Source organism: Magnolia sinica, chromosome 3 (genome assembly GCF_029962835.1).
Source record: "Magnolia sinica isolate HGM2019 chromosome 3, MsV1, whole genome shotgun sequence".
In the NCBI taxonomy this organism is placed as follows: Eukaryota; Viridiplantae; Streptophyta; class Magnoliopsida; order Magnoliales; family Magnoliaceae; genus Magnolia; species Magnolia sinica.
The window spans coordinates 7210096-7237200 of record NC_080575.1 but is presented as its reverse complement, the minus strand read 5'-3'; the positions used below and the strand labels follow the sequence as shown (position 1 = coordinate 7237200).

The following is a 27105-nucleotide window of genomic DNA, read 5'->3' as shown; positions in this document are numbered from 1 at the left end:
CAACTAAGTATTTGATGTCACAATGAAGCACTTGATTAGCATGGCAATAACAGAGCCCATCCAATAGTTGTTTCATATAGCACTGACAAGGAAAATTGGTAAATACCTAATTTCCAAGGGTCAGTTTAATGAAGGAAATGGACTTTTTTTAGGCCATTCAAATAATGAAAACACCCTTGAATCCCATCACAATCTCATAGGTTAAAATTGGATGCGATGTTGAGAAACACACCTGGATTTCCTTGATCGTCCTTGTCAATTTCTCTATGAAAATCTGAAGAACAATTTGTTAGTCTCGATAACATGTATGTAGGATCAGAGCCACTAGTTAAGCAAAGAAGAAAAGGAAAATGTGAAAATTCAAATGGAACCTGAAGAAGTTGCAATCTCCTTCAAAGGAATCACGTTTTTATGATCAAGTCTTGTTAAACTTGTAATTTCACCTATTACATCGTTTACTTCCTGCAAAACACAAAACAAAAAAGGGCCACCATATTCATAAGCATGAATATAGCACTAAAACGACTTTCCCGGTCATAAGGTACGATTAATAGATTATAGACTACAGTAAACAATAGAAGAAAAACACCATACCTCTTTTGATTAAATTAAAAAAAAAAACACTTATTAATATCTCTTTCGCAGCAACAATTTCCCTTGTTTGTATATCTTTCAACTAATATATGGTGATGTAATTTTGGAAACAGAAGAAGAAAATATCATCTACGAGACATCCATTCAACAACCATACATGAATAGCCACCATAAACTACAGTTTGTTTCAAAGGAAGCAAGTACTCAGAATAAACTTAGGGCCTGTTTGGACGGGCGGCCTGGATGGGATTGGGTTGTATTAGGGTGGATTGCACGGCTACCGAGGTGGTGTCAGTGGATTACAACAAATCCCATTGGATTGCTATATCCAGCGGCCAAGCTATGGCGTGTTTGGACGGGCGGACGGCTCGCGGGATGCAAAGTTCGTTTCCGTTTGACTAGGCACATGTACCACCTTCTTCTCAGCTCAGATCAGACTCACAGACAAATCCAACCTCAAAAGCATAGAGATAGAAAAGTAAGAAGCCGATCTTCTGTATTTCCTATCCCCTTCTGGTCTCCTTGGGTGACATCGGATCTACGTCCTTTGGTCATTGGATGACCGAGATCTTTAAGGATCATTGTGTGGGAGCAGGGGAGGTCCCTGATCTCATCATCTCCTCGTTCGGCTTTGTGCGGTGCCCATTTCGTTCGGGAAGACAGATCGACTTCCGTTCTTTCCTTGTTGGAAATTACAACATCCTTGGATCATGCGTGGAGGCTGTGACTGATGGACGGTTTGGATCGCTCACCTGATATAAGGTGGTGGTCCACAACGCCTCCCAAAACGGATGTAGACCGTCTACTGCGAGCGGAAAGAAAGGAGAGAGAACTCTGCCAGTGGATATAAGGAGGAGGAGTGGATTTGGGAATCCGTCATCTAATCCGGCGAAATCCATCGATCTTCCCAATCCCGCCTAATACCTCACTGCCCAAACAGGCTGGCGTCCAGACCACGGTGGATTTGAAAATCCAATCCCGCCAAATCCATCTTAATACCACCGAATCCGCCCGTCCAAACACACCCTTAAAAACAATATCAGGTGTGCATCTGGCATGAGGATTTGGTTGTGAGAGATGCAAGTTATTACCACAATAGAGTTGAAGTAGAGCATTGTGTTTATGTCTAGGCATGGGTTGAATGTCATTCACCACAGCAGGTGCCATTTTCCAGAAAATAAAAATAAAAATAAAAATCAGTCCCATATGGTGGGCCTAGTTTCCAAACCGCATCAAGCTCACAGCACCATTTGAGTTACATCGAATGACATCAAAATGCCATTTAGCACTTCTAAAACCAAAGAAAGTAGATGCTTCTAAAACCCAAAGTCCTATGTCACCTAGAAATCTTCAAAGAAACATTTTAAGAGTTCAGATTCTCGAGCAAAAGAAAGTAGATGCTTCTAAAACCCAAAGTCCTCTTTCAAGATTGATACGCTTTTCAATATCTACCAACCAAAGTTGCAAAAAAATCCTATAAGCAAAAAGCAAATCAACAAGATGGATAGTTTCTTATTCATGAAAAATGTATTTACTTGAACTACTTGGACTCCTAACCACAGTTGCCAGGTTTGAATGGGTTCTTCTCTCTCAATGGCAAGAGAGTTGCCCTTTCCTTATTAACCGGCTACTTGCAGGCAATATTGATTACTCTAATCAACTCCAACAAGGTTACCTCAATAAGAGTTACCTCATTTGTTCCGGATCATGTCCAACCAATATGGCACTGTGGAAATTTTCTTCTAGGTTGCAGCCAAATATTAGCATGGACTCCAATCTTCAGGTGCCACCTCAAGGATGACAAGATAAATCAGCTTTTCTGATACTGAAGTGCCACGAACTACATGCCATAATCAGGCACTGACAGCATAGCTTGGACTCCCGAGCAGGCTGGTCAATTTTCAGTTAGTTCATACAAGAAAGTGATGAGTAATCAAGGGACTAGTGATGAGCAATTGGTCAGGTTAGTATGGGACAGTTCTGCTCAATGAAAGTGATAGCCTTTCTGCTGGTTAGTCTGTTGTAATAAGGTGCTCACAGTAGATCACCTGGAACACAGAGACTGGCATATGATTAATCACTGCATCATGTGTGAAGCTGACTAGGAGAATGTTGATCTTTGTGTGAGGATGAAAGTGTGAATTCGCAGCACAAATGTAAATGCTAGTGTGAAACAGATAACATACTGGAGCTGTTCACCAAGTGCGGACCACCATGAACAAGCCCTGCTTCAAATTCACACCAGTCCACCCATTAAGTGTGTAGCCGATGTGTCTAGACCTTCCAATGCACTTCCCTCACTTTTGCTACCCTTAATTTCACCCTCTTTTTTTCTTGTCTTTTGAGAAGACAACAAAATGTTAACAATGCTAAGAAAAGGGAATAGAATTCTCAATACAAACAGAGGAGCAACACATGCTAACCTTGGCCAACTCATAAGGGCTAGCAATGGACCAGGCCAGGGCTGGGTAAAATCAAAATCATGAAGTATAGTGTTCAGTCCTCTATAGCATATAGCCTAAGCAACATCATGTGTGGTGTAAGCAGTGTTCGAAGTATCGGTATCGCTACAAGTTTCGCTTGTCAAGGATATGGAAACAATATCGATATCTCTGATAACCGGAAATGCGGGGAAACTTAGGAAAAACAGTGAAATTTTCAGCGAAACTTCAGGAGATGTTAAAATGTACATATTTGTATATTTAGAAATAATAATAATAATAATAATAATAATAAATACAAAAAGAATGCATACATACCAAGTTTCCATTTAATTGGGCCTCAAAAACATGTGTTGTTGTAAGAAATCAGTCCAACCATCCCATCCAGCCTATTAAACCATTCAAACATCCATTGATATTGCAAAATATCAACAACACATGATATTTCACCCAAAAATCATCAACAATTGAAAAGGAAATGAAAGATTGTGGTCTCAATATCACGCGTGTTGAGATATTGATAATATTAAGATGTTACTAATACTATCAATGGCAAATTGAACACTACAAACAACCATGTGCCTATGAAAAAAAAAAAAATTTGAAATAATTTTTTTCTAATAAACGATATTCTGATGATATCAATAAGTTGGCGAAATTATTGAAATATCGTCAATACACTTATGATACAAGCATTACCTAGAATTTACATAGTTGAAAATATTGGCGATACATTGGCGATATTGATGCATTGGCAATACAAGCAACACCTAGAATTTACATAGTTGAAAATATTGACGATTACATTAGCGATATTGATATGTTAGCTATACTTAGCGATACATTGCTAATACCTGGGATTTATGATACTACCAGCGTTATCGGTATTGTTACCAGTGTTATCGGTATCGCTTAGCTGGAGATAAAGATAATATCGGAGATAATTCGAACACTGGTTGTAAGCCACACGATACTCCTAACTTTTAATTAAAATAATAGGACAAAATATAATAATAGTAAAAAATAAGTACAAAAACTGTAAAAAGCCTTCATTGTGATGATAAGATGCCAAAAAAAATAAGGCATATCCAACCATAAGGTGGACCAAATCATAGAAATCAATGTACATCCACCCAAAAAGCCTTCACTATAGCGTGGTTTGCCAACATGATGGTTGGATCCACCTTGTTAGACCGAGCAATGGGCCGCACCATAGAAAACAATGGCTAATTGTGAGCTACCTAAGAAAATCAAGCCTATCCAACCATCACATGGCCCACACCATAGAAAACAATGCACAAGCACCCAAACACCTCCGTTGAAGCATGGTGGCCCATGTCATAGTTGAATGGGTTGCATGCCTGCTGCCACCCCCCCTGTACATTGTGGAAAACAATGGACAACTGTGAGCCACCCAAGAAAATCAAGCCTATCCAACCATCTCTCTTTTAAGATTTTACAAACACCTGTATACAAGTGTTGGAAAGAAACTTCATTTTTCATCACATGCTCTCTTTAGTCTTTTTCTTCCCATGTCAATAGAACAAATCCATGATACAGAAACTCAATTACAACAAGCTACCCGCCGACAACTTCATAAAACCATGATCCCTATATCTTGGAATGCCAGCACAGAAAGCTCGTTGTAGAACATCAATCCAATATGCAGATATGGACTCTTTTAGCTGAGCCCACTTGAGGATTTACCGAATTTTCCAAAAGGAATCATAAGGTTCATGCCCAACTATGCAAGTTTGATGGATCTAACTGTGACAGGACCCCAAACTCACATAGATTTTAAAGTTGCTACCCTCAAACCTTAGACACTTCTTCAGTTGAATGTTGACCATTACATATTTTTATGCCACTAATTAGAACATTAAGATTATCCTAGTGAGATTTTTTTATACTACTCTTTCCAGAATGAGACTGAACAAACCAGTCCAAATCATGGAAGCTTGGGTCCACCTGTCAAGCTCAAAACTCAGCACATTCAGCATTTCCTCAAATCCAGTATAATGTAATGTGCAAGCCCGAGGTTCCTCGCTTCAGCCCGAATTGCATGGATGGGGTTTGAAATTCCCATTCGTGGCTCACAACCAGATGGAAAATGGGATAAAACAAAATTAATTTCACATACAGCCGAAATAAATTAAAATATTATTTCAAGCTGTTGATTTTATTGCAATGTCCTGATCTTTTAAGTAAAAACATATATGTTAGAATCATAACAGATTCCACGATCTACTACAAGCATCAAATCTAGTGCGTTTAACAGTTTTGAATGCATACTTTCCGTCTATATGGATTGCTCGATGATGTGGTGTCTTTCGGCCTTCTGACTCTACCACACCTATGCCTTCTTACATTCTCTAATGGGAAGATGAATGGGTGCATAATGGTGTGTAGATTGGGCTTTCGAAAATCCCACCCATCATAGGGTTCTCCCAATCCCACGACTCCTAAATCATTGGGAGAGAAGACTGCGCCCAACACAACTCTGTCAAGAGTTGTCTATTGTACTTCACACACATGATAACCGTGTGCACTCAACAATAGCATTGATCCCACTCTAATGATCATGTCCAATCATTGCATTGCCTGATGGACATATGCTATTGCTATGTGTAGCCCATAATTCCAACAATATAAACATAAATAAAAAAGGTGAACTTAAATTTTATTTTATTTTTTTTTAAAGGGTAAAGTCTGTCAGGTTTTTCTAAATTAAAATTTTTTTTTTTTAAAAAAAAGAAGAAAAAGAAAACAAAAAAGAAGAAGAAGAAGAAAGAAATGAAGAGGGATCTCGATCGACTACTAGTGCTGGATCCACGGCAACCTTTAACCTTTAAAGACTAGTGGCTTCCTCCTCCTGACCAGAAAATGAAAAGATTAATCACTCAATCGCATAACAGTCATTTTATATTAAAAATAAAAATAAAAAATAACAGCAACAAAATCATTAAATATCATTTGAAATCAATAGGTAGGAAGCCTAACACAATATCCTATCCTAAAATCTAGAAAAAAGAACAAAAAAAATTGCTACAAGGAGTTGTGCATAAAGAGTTGGCCACATAGTTCAAAACCCAAAAACTCGACTCAACTCGATGTCCATTTAGGTCGAGTTGGCTCAAAGACTCAATTGAGTCCTTAAGCTACTCAATATTTAATAATTAAATTAAGATATTAGCAGTATTTAAAGAGAATTTTTATAACTAAATAAAATCAAAAAGCAATGGCACATAATACTATTTTCTACTACTTTTCAGGGAAAAAAAAAGAAGAAGAAGAAGAAAGAAAGAAAGAAATAGTAGTAGTTTTCAGAGTGGGGGAAGGCATTGGATCTATTAAAGGAGGTTTAATGTCAAGAGTTTGAATGAATTGGTTGTTTTGGTTGCTATTTTCTTATTTTGTTATTTGAACTATAGAGCTATTTGGGATACTATTGTTTTGACAATATTCTTCCATTCATTAAAACAAAACAAAACAAATAAAAAAAGACATATTAAATAAACTTTTTTAAAAAAAAAAAAAACAAATTGTAGCAAAGATATATAACAGCTATAGTAACCTTCAAAACTAGAATGTGTTAGATCATTTGATGATCAATGAGCTGTTTTTTTAGGACCATAAGAGAAAGCACATGATGGAGAGATTGGGTGTATCATACACATTACGGTGGGCCCTACATATCATGAGTTTATATGATATATCAACTATTGTGTTCTACAAACCGTAAAAACTCTACAACTTAAGGATTTTACAGGCATCTAGACGACACATATGAGAAAAATAAAACAAAGAAAAAGAAAAGAAAGGAGGAGAGATGTACATTCACTCCCATTTCTTAATCTTTCCATCCACTAAGACACTGCACTTCCGAGGTGGGCCCAACATAACGCCCGGCCCCACATCATGCGTGGCCGGGAATCCAACTGTCACATTATCACAAGAAATCTTGAACTTCATCCAGCCGGAAAGAAACACGATATACTTTGTCCGAGCAAGCAATTCAACTTGGAAATCGACGGCCCCACGTAATAGCCTTTCCCTGATCATGGACTCGGCCACATCCACATCCAAGCTCTTCGAGTGGGCCATGAGGCAGTCTTGGAGAGTCTTATGCCACTGTGATTTCACAGAGAAGGAAGGGATGGAGACCTGTGATAGGAGGTAGGACCCATAGTATATGGATGACTGGACACGGTCAAAGTACATATCTTCGTTCGTCTCATAGTTCTGAATGTAAATCGAGATATTCCAGGCGGCGGTCAATTGCGAAGAGGAGATGTTGAAGGGATCGACGGTGGCTGAGGTGACGGTGTATGCAGACAATTTATTGATCGGCGGGGAAAAGAACAAGATAATTCCTGAAACGATTAAGAGTGCTAAGACCATTGCTATGGCGCTTTTGCAGCGGATACGGTCAGAGTTGAGGGTAAGGAATTCGTAGGTGGTTAGAGTGGGGTGACGAGGAAGAAGGCTAGGGTTTCTGGTGCGGATGAGGAGGGGAAGCATTGTGGCATAACCTACTTAGAAGAGATACGTGAAAATATAAGTTGTGGAGACTGCAATCCCTGTTTTTGTTCCTCCGCTGGGATGCTAAGGGTCTGTTTGGGCGGTGGGATTAGAAGGGATTTGGTGGGATGGGATTCATCTGGCCTGTGCCAATTCGACTCTATGTTTGGGAAGAACGGAAAAGCTTGGAATTACATTAAATAGAATTGCATTCGGTCCCGTGCCACTTTCACTCTATGTTAGCAAGTTGTTGTAGGTCCCACCATGATGTGTGGGCTATATCCACACCGTCCACCCATTTATCGAGATTATTTTAGAGCATGGGCCAAAAAATCAGGTAAATCTAATGCTCAGGTAGACCCCACCATAGAAAGCAATGGGGATTGAATACTTACCGTTGAAAACTTCTTTGGGGCCACATAGGTTTTGGATCTACCTCATTTTTAGGCCCATGCCATAAAATGAGGTTACAGAACAAATGAACAGTTTAGATATAACACATGTGTGATATAGCACGTGTAGATCGAGATATTCCAGGCGGCTGTCAATCACGACGAGGAGATGTTGAAGGGATCGACGGTGGCTGAGGTGACGGTGTATGCAGACATTTTATTGATCGGCTGGGAAAAGAGCAAGATAATTCCTGAAACGATTAAGAATGCTAAGAATGCTAAGACTGCGATTTGGGAGCGGGTAGGGTGAGAGGAGAGGGTAAGGGATTCGTAGGTGGTTAGAGTGGGGTGACGAGGACGAGGAGGGGAAGCATTGTGCATAACGCACTAAGAAGAGATACGTGAAAATATAAGTTGTGGAGACTGCAATCCCTTCGTTTTTTTTATAAGGATACGATGCGGCACCGACCACAACGGACGCGGATTTAAGTTGTTCCTCCGCTGGGATGCTTAAGTGAGGCGGCTAACCGTGAGGTTTGTGAGAAATCCAAACCGTCCATCCGTTTTTTCAGATCATTTTAGTATACGTATTGATAAAATTCAACTTAATTCAAAACCGTGGGAGCCGTCACACCTACGGTTGAAACATTTATAAGGCCCACGGTGATATATTTTTGAGATTCATCCTATTCATAAAATTGACATAGAGATAGATGAAGTGAAAACAAAAATATCAGCTTCATCGGAAACTACTGTGACCCCTAAGAAGTTTTGAACGGTGAATGTCACTATCCCCACTATTTTATATGGAAGGGTCCACTTGAACTTTAGATCTATCTCATTCTCTTTGTAATTCCATAAAACGGTTTGAAAAAATGGTTGGACATTATGGATGCAACACATGCATCATAGTGGGCTCTACAGATCTTGGTGATGTGTCACTTTAGTGGCGATTTGGCTACTAACATTGTCAGTATCCAATCCGTGCCCTCATCTCATAGTTAGAGCTGTACACGAGCAAAGTTAGCTCCATAACTCACTCAACTAGCTCGAAAATGCTCGACTCAAGTCAGATCAAAACTTTGTTCAAATCGAGTCGAGCCTTTTTTTGAACGTTAGATCTATCCCATTCTCTTTCTAGTTCCATAAAATGATCTCTAAAAATGGTTGGATGGTATGGATACAACACATGCATCATAGTGGGATCCACATGCATCAAATGGACCACACTATGAGAAATAGTGTGAATTGAAATTGTATCGTTGAAAATTTCTTGGTGACCATAGAAGTTTTTTTATCAAGCTGCATCCATGTATTTATGATCTTATGAATGGGATGGATGACAAATAAACATCACTGTGGACCCTTGCGATGTTTCAACGGTGGAAATCATTATACCCACTGTTTCTTTTAGTGTGTTCCACTTAAGCTTTAGGCATACTTATATTTTGGACTCAACCACTAAAATGATTTGGAGAAATGGATGGACGCGTGGATAACCCACATACATTCCTAGGAGGCCCAACTAAGTTTACACTGCACGATAAAAGCGTACCGAGTAACTCAGTAGGCAATCCATTTTGTGGGCCCACTATGAAGTATATTTTTTTATCCATGCTGTCCATTCATTTGTAAATATCATTTTAGGGCTCGATATCAAAAATTAGATGGATATAAATCATAGGTGGACCACACCGTAGGAAAACAGGAGTGATTGGATGTCAACCATTAAAATCCTCCTAAGGCCCACTGTACTCTTTATTTGACATCCAATCTGTTGATTATGTCATACAGACATAGATCAAGTTTAAAAACAAAGATGAGCTTGATCTAAAACTTTTACGGCCCCCAAGAATTTTTAATGGTTGATGTACAGTTAACACTATTTCTTCTAACGTGGCCCACCTGAGATTTGGATATAACTTACTTTTCAGTGTCATATTATAAAATGATCTAAAAAATAAATGGACAACAAGGATGAAACACATACATCATGGTGGGGCTCACAGAGCACAAACCACTAGCCATTAGCTCACAGTGGCAGGGTCAATAGCCAGTCTGCTCTCCAGTGAACGAAAGTTAGGTGGGGCACACGTTTGTGAGATAAATCTCGAATCAATCAGACTTCGTGGTGTGTTTACATCACCTAGTTTTTTGTACTCTGCTGTGAGGTATGTTTTACATCCATTTTGTCCATCCATTTTACAAGATCAGTTTTGAAGTGGGCCCATTTTAAGGCAGATGCAATGCTCATGTGTACCACATCTGAGAATGTAGTGGGTAGAAACCTAATCACGATGTTTATTTTTAAAAAGTTTGTAAAATGTGAAAAACTTGCATAAAATTTCCATATTACTACCCTACACATATATACAAATATGAGATTCTCTAATTTAGGATATATGAGTATGAGATCCTCTAATTTAGGATCTATATTATTAGAACATTTATTAGATTTTATCTATTAAATTCTATAATATCTTATTTATTAAATTTTATAATATTCATTTTTATGCAGCCAATCAAGGAAAAGAGAGGAGGATGTGTATTTGCGTCCTACCCGGCCTGGACAGTAATCCATCCGTACAGGATTCTGTGTGGTCCACTGTGATATAATATTTTATCCACACTGTTAATTATTTTTATCAGATAATTTTAATATATGATCCAAAAAATGAGACATGTAAAAGACTTATTTGGACCACAAAGTGGGTATTGAACTGTCACCATTAAAACCTTCTTGGAAGCTGGAGAAGTCTCGGATCCGCTGATAGTTGTGTTTTCACTTCATCCACGTCTACATGACCTTATTAATAGGTTAGATGGTAGAAAAACATCACGGTGTCCCTTAGAAATGTTTCAACAGTGGGTGTCATTATCACTGCAGCTTCCTTTGGTGTAGTCCACTGGAGATCTGGACCTATCTCATTTTCATGGTAATAACTTAAAATGATCTGAGAAAAGCGATTAACGGAGTGGATAAAACAATTAAATCATGTTGAGCCCCACAGATCCCTACCTAGACGGATTACTGTCCAGGCGGGGTAGGACGCCGTATTTGACGTATTTGAGGGATTTGAATGTATTCTGCATTCGTGCGGATAATATAATATGAAAGCTGTGCTTTGAGGTTACAAATCTGTCATGTTTGTTTGAAACAATCCAAAGTGCCATCTAGACCAGCAAATTAGCTAATTATGAAATGAGTAGGACTAGATCCACTTGGGTGATTTCTAGTTCATTGAATCTTGCATTTCAGCTGTTTGACTGAATTGTAATAATTTAATTAAAAGACAGGAATTTACTAAAATGGCAGAACCATCTTAATTCATAATGACAACTTCCAAGTTCCAAATTGCAAATCCATCCAATTCAATTCACTCAAAGTGATCTGAATTGCTGTTTGGAGGCCAGCCATACATTTGAATGGAGTGGGGTTAATCCAATTGGGTCATGTCTAATTTATTGATTATCGCAACTCATATGGCTTTTTAAAGATATGAGATTATACTTAAAAAAGTAAATGGTTCAAAACCTTCTACCTTCGCTACAACAAAAATGGCCTTTAGGACGTGTTTGGATGGACGGATTGGAAGGGATTGAACAGTGAAATCCCAGGATATGCTAAACGTGCCAAACAGACCTGGCAAACTTGTCCCGGGGTATAGCAAGCCCATGGATCTTAAACCAATCGATTGACATCACCATCCATCATTACCTTAAAATTGATCCCATCCCTTCTAATCCCGTTCAATCGAGCCTGGGGCGTGTTTGGATGGACAGATTGGAAGGAATTGGAAGGTAAAATCCCAGGATATGCCAAACAGACCCAGTGAACTCGTCCCGGGATATAGCAAACTCATGGATCTTAAACCAATCCACTGACATCACCATCATTACCTTAAAATTGATCCCATCCCTCCTAATCTCGTTCAATCCGGCCGGCCAAAGAGGCCATTAGCCTCATTTCAAAATTGTGGCTAAAAAGGTAAAATATTAAAGCTAGCTTTAGTTTTATCTCAATTATCCAAATTGAGGCTGGAACCAGTTTTAACCTTGGTTATAGCAACCGAAGCTAAAACGACTTTCATAGCCACCGAGACTAAATCCAAATTTTAGCCTCAGTTGCCTCCAATTGAAGCTAAATCTATTTTTAACGTCGGTTCTCAACAACAGAGGCTAAAGCCTTTGGCCACAGGAGTTGTAGTCTCGGTTTAGGTAGCTGAGGCAAAATTGAGACTAAAGATGGATATAGCCTCTATTGGCTTCAACCGAGGCTAAATTCAGTTTTTAACCTCGGTTCTCAACAACTGAGGCTAAATTCAGTTTTTAATATCGGTTGATGTCAATCGAGACTAAATCAATCTTTTGTCTGGGTTTCTATCAACCGAAGCTAACAATATCATAATCAACCAATGATCAAACCTGTACGTGTTTCAGCCATTTAACATTCGACATAAAACAACCAGCACAATACTAATAAAACAGTTAACAGACTATCTAAAATTTTCAAAACAAACTACAAACGAACATGAACTAGCTGGAGACTGGACTGAAATAGCCTCACACAGCCAAAAAACTGAAACCGTATATCAGCTAAGACTAAAAATAGCTATAGCATCTCCTTGGCAAATCACAGCCACAAAACAGAAGATGAGACAGGGCACTCATGCTTTGATGCTCTCCAATATCTAAGAACCACAACAGAAGCCTCTGTTGATTATATAAACTTCACCATGACTGTGTCATTTTTGTCAATTTTCGCAACAGAATCCTCTCGCATCACCACACTGTATATCTGAAAGAAGCAACAGGACAACCTAAACTGTTATAAGAGAAAACTGTGCATATATACAAATAGGAACCTCAATAAAGTATGCATTTTCTTGTGGCTGAGAACCACACACGCACACAAACACACAGTTCCTAATATTCCAAGGGCCTCCTAACAACAATAAGAATTGGACAATTTGAACATGCTCAACCATTAAAAAAAAAGCCAAAACTGCTTGAACTTTCATAACATCATAAAAAATGGAAGCACTTGTGTACTTCCAAAGCAAACTACAAGTATTTATTGAAGAAGAAGAAGAAGAAAAAGAAGAAAAGGATTAACCTGATATCATAACAGAACCTGCAATTGCAAGGTAACTTCCACTATGGTAGAACTCCACTGCAAAACCAATCATTCAGGTGTCACATATTTTTTCTACAAATATGAGAGTTCAAACATAACAGGTGTGACACTACACTTCTTATTTATCATTCACATGCTTTTATCTCTACTCCCAAAGTAGCTCCATTTTCTTCAATTGGATTTATTGCACATGCTTCAAGTTTATATTGAAATTGTATCTTGCAAATATTTAACCCCCTTATCTACCTCTGTAATCACAAAGAAAGTTGGGTGGTATGCACAACTGATATTAAGCCATAAAACCTGATTTCTGATAATAGAATAAAATCAGCAAAAGTTGGAGAATAAATTACCTATTCCAGGATCCAGGCCCATTTCACAAAGGATCGCAACACCAACGCTCTTGGCTTCTTCGTCCAACTTTGACATGGTATCACTAACATAGCTGGCAGTGACAAGATGCTTTTTAAGCTGCAGCAGGTAAACAGTCGTAAGATCATCACTGACAATCATGGACTCGCATACTTGTATTAAGTCAAAGACAATCATGGACTCGCATACTCGTATTAAGTCAAAGAAGTGTATATCCCATGTTCATAAAGGCTCCATGGAAAAGGACAAATTGTTTTCCACAGCCACATATTCAAAGAAATGTAAATTTTATTTCGTAAAGAATTATATGATACAAGACCTGACGGTATATATGCAACAACGTTGTTTGGTTATTATTTTGTTCAAATGGAGCCCACAGTTTGATGATTCAGCTGTTGATATATGGACCCTGGAGTTGATGGATCGTGCCCAATGCTCAGCTGAATTACAGCATTGTCACTTGGCAAGCATCCAGTACAACAGGGGCGCACCTTTCAGCGTTCAAAAGGCATCCCACGGTTAGATTCCTCAGTCAATTTTTCACCCAAACAAGATATTAAGGAGGAGAAACTTTGCAAGTTCTCTACAAGGTGAAACAATCGAGTGCACTCAAAGCACTAAGTTATAGTGTTCCTAGTTAGGCAGTTAGATACTCGATGATCCAAACCGTCCATTTAAGTCAAGAACACGTTTAATTGGCTACCACGTAGAAGTCACACTGATTGGGATGATCCAATCCATCCTTAATTTCACCTGAATTTTTGTAGGCAACCGTTTTTGAAGCCATCAATGGAATGGTTAGGATTGCCCAACAGTGAATCCTTAGTCCATCCATGATGACCCTAGACAGATAAGAGGATCAAATGATTGCAACTATTTTTAGATGCTAAAGATCAGATCGCCCATGGAATGTGTGTCTGAGCTAATGGAGAGCAACTATCAATCAATTAGACTTACCTGATGCAAGTAGGAGCACTGCACCTATAGTGCTGTTAGAGCAGTAGATCATCTTTCCTCTCTAAGATATATCTAAATTTGATATTTAGCAATAGTATCTTCACTTTTAAACACTAATCCAATCTTTCCTCATGGAGGATGTGCTAAAGTGTGACTTTTACTAGAAAAATACTAACATGTTCATGTGACAAGAATGCCAACAGAGAAAATTTGAGAAAATAGACTGCCCTGTAGTATTATTCCAAAGAGAGGAAGGACAGCAATTATTACTACACAAGACTATGGCACCGTTAATCGAAATGAAGATAAGGAAAGCAGCCTACTTGGGAGATCCAGAACCAGGGCTACAAGTGTTGCCTGTGGAGGCATTCTTGTAATACTCAACCGAAATCAAACCTCCCTCATTTCTACTGCCAACTCAGAAGAACCCTGAAAATGTGCAATCGCGCTGCTTCTGGAAAACGGTCCTGAAAAGGTAATGTTGAGGTCATGAATACTTTCAAAGTTCGAGCTACTGCTGGACTTGTAAGTGTATCATTTTCACATTCTTTTTATAAAAAAAAAAAAAAGGAAGAGAAGAAGAAAAAAGAACAACCAAAAAAAAAACATCTAAAGCAACACCACCCTTTCATCACTTTAAGCTGTGTCATTTGAAAATTAAGCAAATAATTCACTGGGGGGCAATGAAGACAAATACAGCCGACTAATGGTAGGTGTTAATGAATAAGGTTCTTTTAATTTACCTAGGTCTCTCCCATCAAATTGCAATTTTCTTCTATGGCAAGTTGACACCTGTGACTCATGATCTTTTAACAGAGCTATTGCTTGCTGTTGAGATTTAAAAATAAATAAATAAATGAAAGTACATTTTGAGGTGTGAATTGGGTAGAAGCTGAAGGACACTTCTAAAGTGTAAGGAAGAATACAAGCAGGCAACCAATGAAGATTAACAAGAACCTATTAAGAAATGTGATGCTCTAACAGACTGACCATCATTAGATTAGAAATGGGAAACAAGTAAATAAAGGTGAAGAGAAGTGAATGGCCATATGCCGGAACACATTTGTTATACTATCTCCAAGGTGTCCTTCAAATGCAACAAAAGGTTCCAACCTAAAAACTATCCAACCAAAAGTAGAATTGAAGAATATCAATGATCTCATGATTCAGTTGGAATCATGTGTTCACAGCACAGAACAGGAAACACGATTCAACTTTGAAAGTCGTGATCCGGTATTGTGTTTTGTTTCATAAAAAAGAAAATCCTTGGCAGAAACAAGCCATGTGATCTGCAGAATAATCCATGGATCCTGAAACTTTGATGATAAAGTAGATAGATACATTACAATCCAAGGTCCCAAACTAAAAACATTCCCACCAACATTAACATTGAAGAAAATCAATGATCTCATGATTCAGTAGTTTTTTTTTTCTTTCTTTTTTTTGGAAAGGTAGTAGAAATCACATACTTGCTGTACAGAACAGGGAACATGATTCGCCTAGAAAAACATGCACCAATACTATGTAAAATCATGATACAATAAAAATCCTCATATAACAGTTTTGTTTGAACTTTACATCATGACACAATGAAGATCCTTGCAGTGGACCGATGATACAGAGTGACTTGTACTGGTTCCAGCAGCCCACTACTTAAATCCATGCAATGAACTGAATCACAAAATATGTGAGTTTGACTTGACAAGGAACCCGATTTATTTTTATTCTTATTTTGAAAGATGAGTATTATAAAAAAGCAAGGACAGAGGCCTAAAACAGAAGGAAAACATAAAAAACAGACAGAAAACAAGAAAGCTAGAGGCAATTTAAGTTCCATCCAACAGTCCTTCCTCACAGTACAAGTGGGAATTTACCACGAGGTGAAGGCCCATCATGTGGTGGGCCACCAATTGGATGAACCATAGGCCGAACATTGCAGCCAGACAATAGTGTCCATATAGTCATGAGTTCTGCAGGGTTGAACACAGACCGTCTCTGGCCATTCCTTTTTGCAGGTGGCTGATTGAGGGACACCACAGTCCAATTCCTTGCTTTGCTGTACATGGCACATCCACATACTGGACCACCAGATCAATGGCCCTGATCATCCCATGAAATGTGAGGAGAGCTGCATCAAATTACGACCACAAGAACCGGGGGCAGGACATCAACGAAATTATCTGTATTCCAAGAGTCATGTTCCCCAACAATGAAACTAGGAGGCCCTTATCTCTATTTTAAGATTTTACAAACACCTGTATACAAGTGTTGGAAAGAAACCTCATTTTTCATGACATGCTCTCTTTAGTCTTTTTCTTCCCATGTCAATAGAACAAATCCATGATACAGAAACTCAATTACAACAAGCTACCAGCCGACAACTTCACAAAACCATGATCCCTATATCTTGGAATGCCAGCACGGAAAGCCCGTTGTAGAACATCAATCCAATCTGCAAATATGGACTCTTTTAGCTGAGCACACTTGAGAATTTATAATGCAGGGGCATTTTCACACTGGGCTCGAGTGGGGTCGCCTGTTGGATGCAGAGGCACACTCGAGGTGGGTGACCCATCCGATTTGGGGCCCACGGGGGAGGTCTCATGTTCGAGACTCCTTACCAGGGGTCACTAATGCGCATTTCACATCGAGCTCGAGTGGGGTAGCCCGTGAGATGCGGGAACACACTCGGGGTGGGCGGCCAATGTGATTTGGGGCCCACGAAGGGGTTTCAGCCGAGGTCCTAACCCATGAGATGTGGAGCCAGGGCTATGAGATAAAGGGATTAATTCGCCATACTCTAACAGTTCGAGCTTTTAGAGCAAGTGGTTAATTGTCCTGCATCAAATTGGTATAGAGCAGGAGGTCTCGAGTTCGAGACTTCTCACCGGGGGTGATTAATGCAGGGGCATTTTTACACTTGGCTCGAGTGGGGTCACCTGTTGGATGCAGGGGCACACTCAGGGTGGGTGACCCACGTGATTTGGGGCCCACGGGGGAGGTCTCGTGTTCGAGACTCCTTACCAGGGGTGACTAATGTACATTTCACACCGGGCTCGAGTGAGGTAACCCGTGAGATGCGGGAATACACTTGGGGTGGGCAGCCCATGTGATTTGGGGCCCACGAAGGGGGTTCGGCCGAGGTCTTAACCCATGAGATGTAGAACCTGGGCTATGAGATAAATGGATTAATTTGCCATACTCTAACAGTTCGAGCTTTTAGAGCAAGTGGTTAATTGTCCTGCATCAATTTACCAATTTTTCCAAAAGGAATCATAAGGTTCATACCCAACTGTGCAAGTTTGATGGATCTAACTGTGACAGGACCCCAAGCTCACATAGATTTTAAAGTTGCTACCCTCACACCTTAGACACTTCTTCAGTTGAACGTTGACCATTACATATTTTTATGCCACTAATTAGAACATTAAGATAATCCTATCGAGATTTTTTTATACTACTCTTTCCAGTTTGAGACTGAATAGACCAGTCCAAATCATGGAAGCTTGGGCCCACTTGTCAAGCTCAAAACTCAGCACATTCAGCATTTCCTTGAATCCAGTATAATGTAACGTGCAGTGCAAGCCTAATGTTCCTCGCTTCAGCCCAAATTGCATGGATGGGGCTTGAAATTCCCATTCGTGGCTCACAACCAGATGGAAAATGGGATAAAACAAAATTAATTTCACATATAGCCGAAATAAATTAAAAATTTATTTCAAGCTGTTGATTTTATTGCAATGTCCTGATCTTTTAAGGAAAAAAATATATGTTAGAATCACAACGGATTCCACGATCTACTACAAGCATCAAATCTAGTGCGTTTAACAGTTTTGAATGCATACTTTCCGTCTGTATGGATTGCTGGATGATGTGGTGTCTTTCGGCCTTCTAACTCTACCACACCTATGCCTTCTTACATTCTCTAATGGGAAGATGAATGGGTGCATAATGGTATGTAGATTGGGGGACCGAAAATCCCACCCATCATAGGGTTCTCCCAATCCCACGACTCTTAAATCATTGGGAGAGAAGACTTCTCCCAACACAACTCTACCAAGAGTTGTCTATTGTACTTGGCACACATGATAACCGTGTGCACTCACCAATAGCATGGGTCCCACTCTGATGATAATGCAAATGATCTAATCCAATCATTGCATTGCCTGATGGACATATGTTATTGCTATGTGTAGCCCATAATTCCAACAATATAAACATAAATGAAAAAGGTGAACTTAAATGGATATTTTAGTCATTTTATCTATAGAAGTTGGACTGGGACAGGTCTTGTCTCAAGAATTGCTCTATTTGTTGAACTTTGAAAAAAAAAAAAAAAACGGTAAACTATGTCAGGTTTTTCTTAAAAAAAATAAAATAAAATAAAATAAAAAAGAAAGAAAGAAAGAAAGGATCTCGATCGACTACTAGTGCTGGATCAACAGCAGCCTTCAGCCTTTAACCTTTAAAAACTAGTTGCTTCCTCCTCCTGACCAAAAAATGAAAAGACTAATCAATCAATCACATAACAGTCATTTTATATTAAAAAACAATAATAACAGCAACAAAATCATTAAATATCATTTGAAATCAATAGATAGGAAGCCTAACACAACATCCTATCCTAAAATCTAGAAAAAAGAAGAAAAAAAAAATTTTTGCTACAAAGAGTTGGGCGTAGAGAGTTGGCCACATAGTTCAAAACCCGAAAACTCGACTCAACTCGATGTCCATTCAGGTCTAGTTGGCTCAAAGACTCAATTGAGTCTTTAAACTACTCAATATTTAATAATTAAATTATTGATATTTAATAATTAAATTAAGATACTAGCAGTATTTAAAGAGAAATTTTATAACTAAATAAAATAAAAAAGCAATGGCACATACTACTATTTTTTGCTGGATTCCATTGAAAAAAGTTCAATTAAAAGCAATCTGTTTAAGGGCCTGTAAAATAGCCAGTTGGACGACTCCTACCTTGCATTTTTAAGTCCCTTAATCAGAAAGCTTTGATCAATCAGCTCATGGGGATTTGTAACATGCAACCTAATACAAACCTTGCCCATTGACCAGTCATTAGCAATCAAGAAGAACAATCAGGAAGTGTGAAAGGTGGGCAACCTGTTTGGTTGATAGCCCAAGAAAAAAAAACCTTCCCCAAAATATGAATAGAGAAATGCTAGCAATTGCCTCTCATCATTTAAGTTCCATCCAACAGTCCCTCTTCACAGTACACGTAGCAATTTACCACAAGGTTAAGGCCCATCATGTGGTGGGCCACCAATTGGATGAACCATAGGCCAAACATTGCAGTCAGACAACAATGACCATACAGTCATGAGTTCTGCCAATGGTGTGTAGATTGGGGGACCGAAAACGCCACCCATCATAGGGTTCTCCCAATCCTACAACTCTTAAATCATTGGGAGAGAAGACTTCTCCCAACACAACTCTATCAAGAGTTGTCTATTGTACTTCACACACATGATAACCGTGTGCACTCCACAATAGCGTGGTCCCACTCTGATGATCATGCGAACGATCTAATCCAATCATTGCATTGCCTGATGGACATATGCTATTGCTATGTGTAGCCCATAATTCCAACAATATAAACATGAATGAAAAAGGTGAACTTAAACAGATAGAATAGCTCTATTTGTTGAAGTTATATATATATATATATATATATATATATATATATATATATATATATATATATATATATATATATATATAGGGAATAGGTACTATGCGCTCGACTTCACGAGTCCGTCCCATGAGGTCGAGCTGTGTGGGCCCCATCATGATGGGTTTCGACATCTACCCCATCAGTCAGATGCACCATTCCATCGTGGGCCTAGGTCACAATGTGTTAGATCATTTGATAATCAATGAGCTGTTTTTTTTAGGACCATAAGAGGAAGCACATGATGGATAGATTGGATGTATCATACACATTACGGTGGGCCCCACATATCATGAGTCTATATCAACTATTGTGTTCTACTAACCGTAAAAACTTTACTACTTAAGGATTTTACAGGCATCTAAACGACACATATTGGAAAAAGAAAACAAAGAAAAAGAAAAGAAAGGAGGAGAGATATACATTCACTCCCGTGTATTAGTCTTTCCATCCACTAAGACACTGCACTTCCGAGGTGGGCCCAACATAACGCCCGGCCCCACATCAAGCATAGCCGGGAATCCAACTGTCACATTCTCACAGGAAATACTGAACTTATACCCGTTGTCAAAAATCTCAGAATACCTTCCCCGAGCAAGCAATTCAACTCGAAAATCCACGGCCTGGCGTAATAGCCGGTCCCTGACCATGGACTCGGCCGCATCCACATCCAAGCTCTCCGAGTGGTTCATGAGGCGGGCGTGGAGAGTCATATGCCCCGACCGTTGCACGTAGAAGGGATGGATGGAGACCAGTGATAGGAGGTGGGATCCATAGTATATGGATGACTGGACACGATCAAAGTACAGAGTTTTGAAATGGTTCTTAATGTAGATGGAGATATTCCAGGCGGCGGTCAATTGCGAGGAGGAGATGTTGAAGGGATCGACGGTGGCTGAGGTGACGGTGTATGAAGACATTTCATTGATCAGCGGGCTCATGGAAATAACAAACCAAATAAATAATCCCATTCCTGACGAGAATAAGATTAATAAGAGGATTGAAAAGAGGATTGAAAAGACCTTTTCGGATAGGGTATAGGATCGGTAGGTGGTTCGAGTGCTAGGTTGCGCCGGGTAGTGATGAAGAAGAAGGCGGTTTCTGGCGCGCCAGAGGAGAAGCATTGTGGTGTAACCTACTGAGAAGAGAAACGTGAAAATACAAGTTGTGGAGACCTCAATCCCTTCTCTTTATGGACGCGGATTTCCTGCGAAAGACTTTCGCAGGAAGTTCCTGCGCTGGGATGTTAAGTGGGGTCCACCGTGATGTTTGTGATAAATCCATCCCGTCCATTCGTTTTAGGAGATCATTCTAGGATGTTATACCAAAAATGACATGGATTTAAAACTCAACTGGGCCGCACGAGAGGAAACAGTTGTGATTTAGTCACCACCGTTGAAACATTTTTAAGGCCACAAAAGTTTCTTATCATGTTAAGTTTTTCATGTTTTCACTTCATCCCATTGGGAATGACCTTATAAACCGTTTGGATGGCATATAAAAATCAAGGTAGAGCCCAGAAAGATTTCAACGGTAGAAAACTATTTCCTCAGTTTTCCCTCTCGTGCGGCCCAGTTGAGTTTGAAATCCATGTAATTTTTGGTGTAATATCCTATAATGATCTCCTAAAACGAATGGACGGGATGGATTTATCACAAACATCACGGTGGACCCCACTTAGCATCCCAGCGCAGGAACTTCCTGCGAAAGCCTTTCGCAGGAAATCCCCGTCCTCTTTTTATAAGGATACGATGCGGCCCCAACCTCAACTTATATCCATGCCGTCCATTCATTTTTAAATATCATTTTAGGGTTTATACCAAAATCAGATCGATATAAATCTCAGGTGGACCACACCATAGGAAAACAGGAGCGATTGGATGTCCACCATTAAAACCTTCCCAAGGCCCACTGTACTGTTTATTTGAGATCCAATCTGTTGATTATGTCATACAGACATAGATCAAGGGAAAAAGTTTGATCTAAAACTTTTAGGGCCCTAAGAATTTTAACGGTTGATGTTCAATTAACACTATTTCCCGTAACGTGGCCCACCTGAGATTTGGTTATAACTTATTTTTTGGACTCATATTATAAAATGATCTAAAAAATAGATGGACAGCATGGATGAAACACATACATCATGGTGGGGCCTACAGAGCACCGACCACTAGCCATTGGCTTACAGTAAATGGTTAGGTGGGCCACACGTTTGTGAGATAAATCTCGAATCAATCAGATTTCGTAGTGTGTTTACATCACCATGTTTTTTGTGCTATGATGTGGTGTATGTTTTACATCCATTTCGTCCATCCATTTTGCAAGATCAGTTTTAAAAGTAGGCCCATTTTAAGGTAGATGCAAAGCTCATGTGTACCACATCTGAGAAAGTAGTGGGTTTCATTTTAATAAAGTTTGTAAAATGTGAAAAACTTGCATGAATTTTCTGTATTACTACCATACACATATATACAAGTTTGAGTTCTAACTTAGGATCTATATTATTAGAATATCTATTAGATTTTATCTTTTACACTCTATAATATCTTATCTATTAAATTCTATAATATTTTATCTATTAGATTATATAATATCTATTTTAATGCAGCCAATCAAGGAAGGATAGAAAAGGATGTGTATTTGCGGAATTTGAATGTATTCTGCATTCATGCAGAGAATATAACAGCCATGCTTTATTACCAAATTTGTCATGTTTGTTTGAAACGATCCAAAGTGCCATCTAGACCAGCAAATCAGCTAATTATGAAAGGAGTAGGACTAGATCCACTTGGATGATTTCTAGTTGAATATCTTGCATTTTAGTTCAGCATGACAGCATCCAGTTTGGATACACTATTTGATTGAATTGTAATAATATAATTAAAAGACAGGAAATTACTAAAATGGCAGGACCATCTTAATTCATAATGACAACTTCCAAATTGCAAATCCATCCCATTCAATTCACTCAAAGTGATCTGAATTGGTGTTTGGAGGCCAGCCATACATTTGAACGGAGTGCGGTTAATCCAATTGGGTCATCTCTAATTCATTGATTAAAGCATCTCATATGGCTTTTTAAAGATATGAGATTATACTTCGAGTAAATGGTTCAAAACCTCCTACCATGCAAAGCAATGAACAACAATGCAATTGTTCCTTTTCAATTCTAATGAGTGGGGCCTATGTTTCAGTAATCCAGACCACTTGGCTGTTGTGTCCCACCATGGACCATCGACCATGCCCTGGAAACTTCGTACATCTGAAGATCCTAGAAGTCAGTTTTGGGAGTATTTTCAGCTGAATGTAGACTGTTGTCTCTTCTTAATTTTCTCTCTATAGCCCACAGAATCACCCCAATCAGATAATCAAAAGCCATCTGATTCTTCTATTGAAAAAAGTTCAATCAAAACCATCTGATTAAGGGGACCCGTATAATAGACAGTTGGACGACTCCTACCTTGCATTTATAAGGCCCTTAATCAAAGAGGGCTTTGATCAATCTGCTCATGGGGATTTGTAACACACGTAACCTAATACAAACATTGCCCATTGAGCAGTCATTAGCAATCTAGAAGAACAACCAGGAAGTGTGAAAGGTGGGCCACCTGTTTGGTTCATAGCCCAAGAAAAAAAAAACCTTCCCCAAAATATGAATAGAGAAATGCTAGCAATTGCCTCTCATCATTTAAGTTTCATCCAATAATTTACCACGAGGTGAAGGCCCATCATGTGGCGGGCCAACAATTGGATGAACCATAGGCCAAACAATACGGTCAGACAATAGTGACCATACAGTCATGAGTTCCGTAGGGTTGAACACCGACCATCTCGAGCCATTCCTTTTTGTAGGCAGTTGATTGAGGGACACTGAACAAGATGAAATTTTTTGTTCTCTTCCTTACCATGCCATAAGAAATTACGTCTCAACTTTTCTATAATAGACAAAATTGAGCCCGCGCATCTATATAAAGAAATGAAATATAGAGGTAGATTTGAGAGAGCGGCCTTTATAAGAGTGAGACGGCCTCCCATATATAAGTATCTACATTTCCATCTAGTGAGGTATTTTTCAAATCCATCTATGACCTTATCCCATAAAGACTTAGGAGGCGATCCTAAACATAAAAGGGAGGCCAACAAATGTAGTCGGAAAAGTAGCCGGAGAGCATCCAAAATATTCCCCATATTTAGATATCTCCTCTTCCTCCATGTTGATCCCAAACATCTTCGATTTCCCCATATTGACTCTCAAACCCGACACGGCCTCAAAACATCGGATGGAGGTGCGCAAATTGTCCACCTTCTCTGGAACCACCTCACTAAATACCAAAGTATCATCCGTATATTGAATATGAGAAATTGGGGTGGACATTCCTCTCACTGTAATACCACTTAAAATTCCTACTTCTTTGCCTTTTTGAAGCATTCTGGATAAGGCCTCCCCAACTATGAGAACGAGAAACTGAGACAAAGGATCGCCTTGGTGCAAGCCTCTCAAACTTTTGAAGAATCCTTTTGGGGACCCATTTAAAAGGATTGAAAAATAAGTAGAACCGACACACTCACCTATCCAACTTCTCCATTTCTCACCAAAACTCATCCGCCTTAATATATACTGTAGAAAAGCCCAATCAACATGATCATATGCCTTTTCAATATCTAGCTTGCATATTATACTGCTCTTCGAACTAGATTTGTGGTTGGAGTCCGGACATTCATTCACTATGAGAGTACAATCGACAATCTGCCTCCCCGGGATAAACGTGCTTTGATTTCCAGAAATAATCTTCCCTGCAACCTTTTTCAGACGAGACGCCATCACTTTGGCCAAGATCTTATACAACCCACCTAGTAAGCTGATCATCCTGAAAACTTTGAAGGTAGCTGCCCTCGAAATTTTTGGAATAAGCGCTATAAAGGAGGCCCCAAGGCCTATAGACAGTGCCGCTTTCATAGAATTCCTTGAAGAAATCCATAATGTCATCTTTGATCACATCCCAGAAATTTTGAAAGAAACGATTAGTGAAAACATCTGGTCTTGGAGCCTTATCCCATCCTAGGGAATCCACAGTCGACCTCATGAAGATGGTCCAGCCTAGACCTATCCCAAATTTCCCCTTGAAGCAAGGATCTAAAGTACAGAATCGCCTCTTCTGCTATTTTTTCTTTATCTTCAATACGATTGTCATTCACGACGATACTGCTGATCCTGTTGTTTCTGGCATACATACTAGCTATAGTATGGAAGTATTTTGTATTTTTATCACCCTCTTTTATCCACCTCGTGCGAGATCTTTGTTTCCAACCGATTTCATTTTCTAGCACTCTGTCTAATAGGGATCGAATAAGCTGAATTCTTCTAGTCAGAATTTTTGTAGACATGAGACCATCTTCTGCTCCTACGTCTATCGATTGCAACTTAGACTGGATTGAATCCGTTTCCAAGTCCCTTTTGCGTAGCTCGTGCTGTTTCCACTGCTTGAGTTTTTTTCTTTCAGCAGTCTGAGTTTGCTGCATATATGTAGCCCGCAAAGCCTTCCACCTGAAAACCATCCCACCAGTTAGCTACCAATTGAAGAAATCCTTCTATCCTTACTCAAGAGGTTTCAAATCTAAACGGTTTCGGGCCCCAATTTTGCTCCACTGTTGTTAATTTCACCAGACAGTGATCGGAAGTTATTCTCGGAAGGTCTAACTGAGGGACCAAAGGGAACGATTCCAACCAATTAGGGGACACCAAAAATCTGTCCAGTCTAGAAAAAATTGGGTTTGCTCTCCCATTAGTCCATGTAAATCTGGAGCCAAGAAGGGGAAGATCCACCAATTCCTGATCGTTGATCCGACTGGAAAAAGTTTGCATCGTTGGAGAGACCTTTTTGCCATGGGATTTTTCTTCCGCATATCTGATCATATTAAAATCTACAGCAAAACAAGACGGATCTGCAAATCTCTGTCTTGTAGTACTCAATTCTTCACAGAAATCTTGTCTACGGGCCTCTTGGGTGGGACCATACACTGAAGAGATGAGACACTTAAACGTAGACGACTTATCTTGCAAAATAACCGACACCGAGAAATTGCCAATCCAACTATTTTCTAGCACCCATTGTGACGATTTCCACGCCAGCAAAATTCCTCCAACACTACCAATTGCATCAAGAGCCACCCATTTAGCATCTGCTGCCTTCCAAAGCATTTCTAGGATCCTGTCGTTAAATTGCTGCACTTTGGTCTCCTGTAGAAGGATCACATCAGGATTCCTATTCCTACAGGATTCTTTAATTAGCCTTATTTTCTGCTTTGAACCCACTCCCCTAACATTCCAAGATATGATCTTCAATGGATAACTGGGCTGCCTCCAATACCCTGAAGAGTTGAGTCCACAGTGAGTTCGACACCGATACTAGAACTCAACGCAAGTCGCTATAGCTCCCTGTTGCTGCAAGATCTGGAGAGACATTTTCTGGGAGGGAAATGGACTTTTGTTAGGCCATTAAAATAATGAGAACACACTAGAATCCCATCACAATATCATAATGGATACCATGTTGAGAAACACACCTGGATTTCCTTGATTGTCCTTGTCAATTTCTCTGTGAAAACCTGAAGAACAATTTGTTAGTCTCGATAACATATATGTAGGATCAGAGCCACTAGTTTAAGCAAAGAAAAAAAGAAAAATGTGAAAATTCAAATGGAACCTGAAGAAGTTACAATCTCGTTCAAATGAATCACATTTTTATGATCAAGTCCTTAAAATTGTAATTTCACCTATTACATCGTTTACTTCCTGCAAAACACAAACAAAAAAGGGCCACCATATTCATAAGCATGAATATAGCACTAAAAGATTATAGACTACGATAATCAACAGAGGAAAAACACCATACCTCCTTTGATAAAGAACTTATTAATATCTCTTTTGCAGCAACAATTTCCCCTGTTTGTATATCCTTCAACTAATATATGGTGCTGCAATATTGGAAACAGAAGAAGAAA

The 27105-nt window shown here is 39.2% G+C and overlaps 1 long non-coding RNA gene across 2 annotated transcripts; it reads right to left on the bottom strand.

Annotated features, from left to right (window-relative positions):
- Positions 1-5: 5 nt before the first annotated feature.
- Positions 6-27105, bottom strand: LOC131239416 (uncharacterized). Of its 2 annotated transcripts, none has more exons than XR_009168214.1 (3): positions 26997-27105; positions 233-462; positions 6-106 (listed from the first exon to the last, which is right to left on the bottom strand). It is a non-coding gene; the product is annotated as an uncharacterized LOC131239416 (long non-coding RNA). The 2 variants fall into 2 exon arrangements; XR_009168213.1 differs by having other exon boundaries at positions 15-82.